General features: G+C 49.2%; 1 long non-coding RNA gene across 1 annotated transcript; it reads right to left on the reverse strand.

Annotated features, from left to right (window-relative positions):
- Positions 1-2,716: 2,716 nt before the first annotated feature.
- On the reverse strand, positions 2,717-5,633 carry LOC102373144. The gene is made up of 4 exons (XR_324015.2): positions 5,524-5,633; positions 5,391-5,421; positions 3,548-3,637; positions 2,717-2,902 (listed from the first exon to the last, which is right to left on the reverse strand). It is a non-coding gene; the product is annotated as an uncharacterized LOC102373144 (long non-coding RNA).
- Positions 5,634-8,644: the final 3,011 nt, after the last annotated feature.

Raw genomic sequence — 8,644 nt, forward strand, 5'->3', positions numbered from 1 at the left:
AGCTGCATGGGAGCCCGGCTGCATGCCCACCTGGGGGCACCCTCCACATTACTGCATCACATGGCCACAGCCTCATCCTCAGCTCCCTGGTCTCTGCTGAACTGCTCTGTCCCTGGGGTGGGGGAAGGAAGTGTAAGCTGGAGGGAGAGAGGCTGCCAGTCAGACAAACCTGCTCTGAAGCTTTCCTCTATCTGCGCCTGACTGTGAGCTGTGAGAACAACATCCAGGCCCTGATAAGACTGTCAGCCTGCCTCCTTGGCCTATATTAACTGTTCCAAAAGCAACTCTCTTCTGCTGGGCGCCTGGGTTGATGCATGTCTCCCAAACCAGCCAGGAGGTTGTCCTGATGCTGTGTTGATATAAAAGCGCTGGGGATCTTCCTCAGCCCACCACTATACTCAGCCTAGAATTGGGAAGGCCCTGCTGAGGGGGTCAACACACAGCTACAATAGTGGCACTGGCACCTTCCTAGTCTCTCTTACCATGGCTGAGTCCTGATTTTTTTATTAAAAACTTTGTGGCTGCTGTCTTGTAGCACAGTGCTGTTTTGCACACCCTCCATCCTGCTGCTTGAGAAACTCATTGTAGACTCTTCTTACAAACTACCCATCACTACGCAGACTAGCGAATTTCAGTGGTGCCTGCTGCTCGGGCCTTGGCCACTGGTGCCTCTGTCTGCTACATGACCTTGGCAGGGATGGCAGCCGGCCCCTTTTGCAAGGACATGTAGGAGACCCTCTACTATGTCTTCCTGGACTGCCCCCAGCTGTGGCCATTTTTTGCTGCCTTCAGTGCCCTTTTTGGCACTCTTGTCTTGGGCTTTGGCGAGATGGCATACATCTATTCAATCCCGTGCCAGATAGTGGGAGTAAGCTGCCTGCCCAGCTTCCTCTTGGGCCAGTCTAAGATGGCGATGCTGAAGAGCTACCAAAACTGGCTGACCAGGTCTCCTTCTGATGATGCCCTCCATTTCTTTCAGCTCCTCAGTCAGATGTGTCTGGTTTCTGAGTTCAGGAACTTTGCCCTAAAGCCAAGGGGGCCAGGGCCCATAGCCCAGGAGGCACAAAACTAGGGTCAGAGAGACAGAATCCAAGAGGGCTGGAGCTCATGAGCCAAGCCCGGGTGCAGTGGGCCTAGGCTGAGGGATCCCAGCTAGAAAGAGGAGGCAGAAGCCTGGCAAGGCCAATACCCCAACAAGTGCTTAGAGGCCTGAGTAGGACAGATTGTGTATTGAGGCAAGGTGACTCCTGGGAATGATAGCTCATAATATCTGCAGGCATGGGCGTGAATATGGGGGTGGCTGGACCTCACAATTATTGCCCCTAGGGCCCCTGAGGCTTTAAAAGGTGAGGCCCAGCCCAGACAGCTCAGGACTGAGAAGCCTGGAAGACAGCACACCAGGCAAAGACACCTAGGAGGAGGCAAGCCAGTCTCTGTCAACAACCTCCCTAATTAAGAAAAAACATTAAAGATCAAGTCATTGCCCTAAATCAGGGGTGCTCAACCCCTGGTCTGCAGGCCAGATCCAGCTTATGGCACTGTGTTGTCTGGCCTGCAGGGTTCCCTGCAAGTCTGTAAATTTGGCAGTGGAAGAACAGCACCACCACTTCCTTGATACCATGTCTCTGGACCCATGGGCATTCCCGGGACCTGCATGCTGGATCTGGCAACTCATCCAGGTGCAGGGCCAGGTCGGGGTGGGGGCCCAGGGCCCAATCCTGGTGTGTCACTAGGCCCCAATCCTGACTTCCAGGGCTCAGAGGGGGTAGGGCCAGGCCTCCAGGACCCAATCCCAGCATGCAGGGGGTGGAAGGGGGTGGCACCAGGCTCCTGGGTCCAATCTTGGCACACAGGACAGGGAGGAGACAGTGCTGGGTCCCAGAGCCCTATTTGGCCTGCAAATGATCCCTTTGCCACTCATCTGGCCCACCACTACCCTAAAGCAAAATGTGGCCCAGTCTGCCTCCTGTTGGGCCATGTGGGGGCTAAGCTTTGTGGAAGAGGGTGCTTAAAGTGTGATCACAGGCATGTGGGAATGGGGGAGGTGCAAGGGTTTTCTTCATTGTTACTTTCTTGAATTGTTATTCTTTGTTTTTTGTTTGTTTTTCACATCTAGCCTCACATAGGTCTGTGCTTCTAACTGGTTGCTTTTAACTGGTTCTTGCTGGGGTTTTTAATAATAAAGGTCAAAAAAGTCGAAAGTCTATTGGGCCCTTTTGGCCTTTTTGCCCTCTGTTCTGTACCTTCATCCCACTTATCTAGTTTTCTTCCTTATGAATCAGACATTCAGAATGGCTGCGGCATCTCTTGGTATGGCTCTTTTTCTCTGCTCTTGTTTTCTTTTGCTATGTCCCCTATCACATACACATGCTCTTTTCCCCTGATCTCTCTTGTTGTTTTGCTGTCAAGGTCTGGGTCAGAAGATTTCCAAGGTGTTTTCTGCAGCTGGACCAATCATTCTCCAGATCACTTGACCAATTCACTGTCACTTCTCCAGTGACTCTCCACGTATCCTACTTCAGTGTAAAAGGCCGGCTAGTGAACATGAGCTCTAGCTAAAGTGGACTACAAATACCATCCTACAGGAGAGAATAGCATCCTTCTCAGACTCAGGGGAATATACGTCCAGTCTCAACTTCCTCTGTGCAAAAATGAAGTTTATTTTCTACCTAAGAGAACTTGTAAAGAGCCTAAAGAAGGGTGTATGTGCCCGAAAAGCTTGCAAAGAAAGAATCTTTTTTGCTATATTTAGTTGGTTTAATAAAAGGTATCATCTCTGAACCAACAAAAGTTTTAGAGTTTTGCATTTCTCTTTGTCTCAGATCAACACAGCTACAAAATAGATTCCTGAGGCATGTTTGATGAATGTTGTGCATGTCTTTCTTCATGTGAAACCCCATCCCTGCAAAGAAAGAAAGCAGGACAGAAGCTGAAGTCCATCTGACTTATTATTCCTGTGATTAAGTATCCTTTTAGCTCTACAGTCTACTACCACATACTTCTCTGTCCTTTGTGGAGACTATTGAAGTATCTAAGGCCTTTGCACCAGAAAGAGCTTTGTAAGCTGAGTCTGTTGTAGCTCTTAAACCATTTGACTGGTGCTTTAATGTATCAGGCAAGTGAGGATAAAGCTGCAGGAAAGTTGTCACTGTTCAGAAGCTGCAGGAGAGTCCCATAGCAACACCTCATCTCCTCCAATGCCCATGGTCGCTCTATGTCTGCCTCAAGCCAGAGGAACTTGCCCTGCAGTTTATATATTTATTAATGCAGGGTAGGCAATCTTATCCAGCTGCAGACTGGAACAATTCACCCCAGGTCAGATGCGGGTAGGTGGGTGCTAGGACCTGGCCATCACTTGTCCCCTCAGCAGCCCAGAGAGAGCACCCAAAGAGGAAACCCCCTTTTCTCAAAGCTTCATGTCTGTAGGCCATACCAAATGGCTCTGTGGGCTGTATCCAGGGTGTAGGCCATAGGTTTCCACCCTCTGTACTAACAGATTTTGTGAGAAAAGAAGGTCTCCCACACCTGTTACTTGCTTATATAATACCTCTCAGGCACTTCTTGGTTCTGTTCATGTTCCTCCATGTACTCGTCATGCCCAGTTGTTAAACTGAGGAAGCCCAGTTTCTGCCTCAGCCTGCAATCAACAGAGTATCATCACTGGTGATATAAGAGGGATGTAGTTTGGCAAGTCACATCTGAACCTATTTGCTTTTCAGGAAGTGAGGTCAGTTTCAAATCCCCAAATCATATTGTTTCACTTCCAAAATGGGAAAGTTGTCTTTCTTGCGGGGCGCTGACAAATGTGCAGCTCCCCACTGCAACTAATGGCACTTTGCAGAAAGCACCATGAGGTACAGAAACCCCTCCCTCCCCACTTCTCTCCCCCTGACCTAACAAATGTTCACTGTTGGCCTGGGGGCTAGGGGCAGGTTTCACTTTGGATCTGATCCAGGAGGAGCTGTTTGTCTGCAGCCTCCCTACCCTAGGTCTAGCCCCCTCCCAGCTCTGGCGCTGTTTGCAGGATGAGAGGGGAGAATGGAGGGGGAGGGAGCTTGGGCTGGGTTTGCCCAACCTGTGCTGCAGCAGGGGTGGGTGGACTGGAGTAATACCCTGCCATCACCAGTGCAAGGAGTATTTGACCGGTGGAGGGGGGGAAGAAGGGGAGGGGGGGAGGGGAGGGCTGCTGCCCTCACCTCCAGCTGCCAGCTGCTCCTGTGTCAGGCTGTGGCATTTGCCCTGGAGGGGAGATGGTGTGGAGGGCAGTGCAGGTGGCCTGAGGGGAGCAGCAGCAGCTGGACCATGTCAGTGAGATAGGGCACCTCCCACCCCCATGGGTAGCAGTTGGAAGAGGTGAGGGCAGTGTATGTCCCCCCCCACCCCTAACCTGGTACTCCTTGCACTGCTGATGGCATGGCATTATTCCATGGTGGTGCAGCTGGTGTGGTCCCAGTGGCAGTGGTGGCAGCAGCAGCAGCAGCGAGTCTTGCTGCCCCACTCAGCCCTCCTGTGCCAGGTCCTGCCCACTGGGCTATGGAAGCAGTTCCTGCCCAATGCTGGTCTGGCAAAACTACAGCCCCATGCCCTGCCGTGGGTGCACAAATCTGGAGGAGTACATGCCCCCTCCATTCCCCCAATGCAAAGCCTATCTTGTCGCCTATGGTTGGACACCCCACCTGCTCTACACACCCACCCTCTTCTCCACACACTGGGGGACTGGAGCGTGGGGGTGGGGGGCAGCAGGTCAGGAGTGAAGGGCAGGAGCAGGGCTGGGACGGTGGGGTGGGGTGGGGGCAGGGGTTGGGATGCTGGGGGTCAGGAGTGAGGGGCAATGGCATATCATTGCTACTCAGTGCCACAAAGCAGTAGGGTAGACAGCTGCAGCTGAACTCACATTGGTGAGCAAAGGGAGCAAGAGGAACTCTAATTTTCTATGATAAAAAAACCAAAATCAAATGCCAAAATATTATAGGTATTTAGTATTTATTTTCTTATAATAATTGATGCACTGGTAGGTTTCCAAATTGCTTTAAAACTGTAAATAGATCAATAAAACATTGTGTTCAATTGATACATATATATATAGTGGTGTTTTATTTTAATTGTGGAAAAACGTGGATCTGCGGGGTTAGGGGGTGTTAATCAGAGTATTTTGGATTTTTAAACAGAAAACCAGGATCCCTGCTTATAAGTAACTAATATTTACACAACACTAATGATCCACACGAGATATGCTTGTAAGAATAGAATTGTATTGATGGTACCATAGTAATTACGAAGGTAAAATGAAACGGCCACAAAATAGAGCAACCCAAAATCTCTAAACACTCTCTCTCTCTCTCTCTCTCTCTCTCTCTCTGTAGATGAAAGAGACCCACAAAGCCACATACCATTCTGTGAATGCGTATATCCTATTTATTCCTATAAAAACAGAGAAAAAAGTCACAACTGAGAATATGGATTCTTCTTACTTTGCATGTTATACAAGAGGAGTCATTCTGCACTCCTGAATGTCTGGCTTACCTGCTTGCATTGTGGAAATGTCTCTGCTTTGCTGGTCTCTGTACAGCCTCTGCACTCTGATTGTCAAGTCAAATAATTATGTTGGGGCTGAAAGTCAAGCTCCACCCTCTTGGTGTCCAGTTTCCTCCTGTAACTTTCCTTGCAGTCCTGCACTCAGACCTGCTGTTTGATTCCTTTAAAGCTGAGTGACAGGGTTTTAGTATGTGGGAGCAAACCCCTTTTAATTTTTGTCATCTTGAACTAAACTGTCATGGCAGAAGTGGGATCATGTTTTTTCTCATATCCTGTCTTTATCGGAGTTCTGCACAGGTGTTTGCTCTAGCTGGTACATAGCAGTGGGGCACCTCTCCCAACTATACCATTGCTCCAATAAAAGATATTACCCACAAAAATCCTTCTCACCTAACTGATGTTCATTTTAAGGTGTTACAGACAGACTGTTGGAAGGTATGAGAAAATCTGCTATGCGTAATATGTTCTATAAATGTGCCAGCACAAAGGGACAGGTATGGTCACCTGATGAACTGTGCGAGGGAAACACAAAGAATACTCACTTCCCTGCCTTATATTTCCCACTCTAACAGGAAGCTAGGAGGCTTCTGTTATTTTAAAGAGAAAACTATTGCTGACTAAGCTGGATAAGGGAGGACTGGCAGCTTGGAAGCAAGCCAGCTGCTAATGAACTTGTTGCATGAAAAGAATACATAATGCTAGATCCAGCTAGAGGTCCTGGGAAGGTAACATGCAGGGAGGGGAGACAAAGCAGCAAACTGCACTAAGGCAGACAGGCAGACAGGAGCAAAGGGCTGCAGGCTGCTGAGCTAAGTGCTCCTAGGGTGGAGCAGGATGGTCATCAAGGACAGGAGGGGAACACCTGGGAGTGGCTATAGAGTTATGTGACTGGATGGGCAGGGTTTGGGAGGGATGTAAAGCCAGGGCCTGAGAGCAGGCAGTCAGTCTGACCCTTCAAGAAAAAGGGATAAGAACTCCTGAGTAGAAAGGATGAAGGGGACTGCCTGGTTGACTCGAGATGCTCTGAGCTCCACAACCAAGATGTCTACAGCTTGCTGGGAAGTGGTACCCAGTATAGGGATGGAGCTTGGAGGTCCCTCTGCAGAGCTTCTGTTATGATGAAACCCAGTGCGGGGAGTTCTGTTACTGCCAGAGGACTTTCTGATTGTGTTGTGGTTTAAACGAGTGGTTTGGGTTTGGGACTATCAGTGGATGGCAGAGGTCCCAATAGTGCCGTAGGGCATGTAGGTATCTTGAGCCTGCCAGGGGCTAGGAGCCCAGAACACAAAGTGGGCTTTGGGCACAAAAGAAGGCTCACTGCCCAGAACAGGGCAGAGACAGGGCCAGGGACCCAGGCAGGCAGATCCAGAGTGGACTCTGACTACAGAAGGGCAGAGACCAGGGCCAGAAGGCCCAAAGACACTTATGACTAAGGGCTGAGGCAGAGAGAGCCAAATCCAAGTCAGTGGGCCAGGACTGGAGGTTTGCAGCCAGAGAAAAGGGGAAGAGGCTGAAAGGACCAAGGCCCTGACAAGAGAGTGTCTGTGCAGTGACATCTGCAAGATATGGACATGGTGTAAGGGCAGGTTGGAGCCATGTAATAAGCCTTTAAGGTCCATTGAGTAATGAGACCAAAGCTCAGGATTGGATGAGATCTCACTCAAGGATCCAAAGGGCAGCCTCTATTTTTTAAGTGTTTATTTACATCAAGGCTGGTGAAGAAAAGGGGCAAATGTTTAAAAGACCAAAGAGATAATAGGAGCAGGGTAACCACCAGGGGGCATCGTGGCCACCCCAGGAGTTCTTCCTTGTTACACCCCCAACATTTGCAATGCCTCCCAGACCAACCTCTCTCTTACAGTTGCTCAAACTGGGACTACTTGTGTTTCTATACAGCAGCATCTTCTGATACTTACTAGTTTTCAGGGTAGCTAGAGTGGAAAAGGAGGCACATACAGAAGAAAAGAGTTTGTAACCAAACTGCTGTTGGCTTAAGATGTAGGCTTATAGTATCTGGTCCTATTAAAGTAAGGTCCTTTCTCTAAATCTGAGCAAACTTATGGAAAATTTGGACTGATTAAAATCAGGAAGGCTGATTAACCAATGAAGTTTGGGATAGGGCTCCACATGGCTGCAGAAACAGATATCACAAATAATAGTGAACTGCAAAGGAGTTAACACAGGGGTGGGCAAAATGCGGCCCATGGGCCGGATGCAGCCAGCCTATCTGGTCCGAGGCCCCTAAAAATTTAGAAAATTAATATTTATCTGACCCTGGCTGCCTGTCATGCAGCCCTTGATGGCTTGCCAACACTCAGTAAGTGGCCCTCCACCCGAAATAATTGCCCGCCCCTGAGTTAACATCTGTTTTTTACCCTTTTTTGCTACCTAATCTCAGATGGGGAGAGCCTGAAGATGATCTAATTTTTGTTACTGCCGTTTGTTTGTGGGGGTTTTTTTGTTTTTGTATGTTTGTTTTGTTTTGTTTTAATTTGAAAATATAAGGACCATCAAGCTTGGTCTTTCCTATTGGCTTGTCTTGGCCATCACATTAGTCATGGGCTTTCATACATCTAGTGCTAATACTGAGCCTGTAGCAAATTCATCCTGTATGCATTTGTGAAGCCCCCTCTACACATGCAGATAAAGATGCAATTGGATCTGGTGTGCGGTCTATGCAGTCTTGCCATGCCACACGTGCGTGGCAGGAGGCACGATTGTGGTGTTGTACATTGGATCTAGTCACGCTCTATTGCTGGTGTAGTGGGAGCCTGATCCTGGGCTCCCAATGCATCAGCAAGAAGCAGACTCCTACAGCTGGAGCCCATACATAGCTGGGACTTAGAGTTCCCATACTCCTGGGGCTTTGGATCCCAGCTACATCTCACCTGCATGGGCCTGTAACAGGGAACCCTAGCCCTGTTCCTAGAAAGCAGGCCGGTTCCTTTAAGACCAGAACTTTCTGGGCACGGCCTCCTGGCAGGGTAGGGATTAAAAGCTGAGCCTTGCTGGCTAGTCAGATGACCGGAAGAGGGCAGGCCAGAACTATAAAAACCCTGGGCTTGGCGGCAGTTCTTGGGCAGCAGCCAGGGGGAAGGAGTTTGTGCAA

The sequence above is a fragment of the Alligator sinensis genome, unplaced genomic scaffold (genome assembly GCF_000455745.1).
Source record: "Alligator sinensis unplaced genomic scaffold, ASM45574v1 scaffold619_1, whole genome shotgun sequence".
NCBI lineage: Eukaryota > Metazoa > Chordata > Crocodylia > Alligatoridae > Alligator > Alligator sinensis.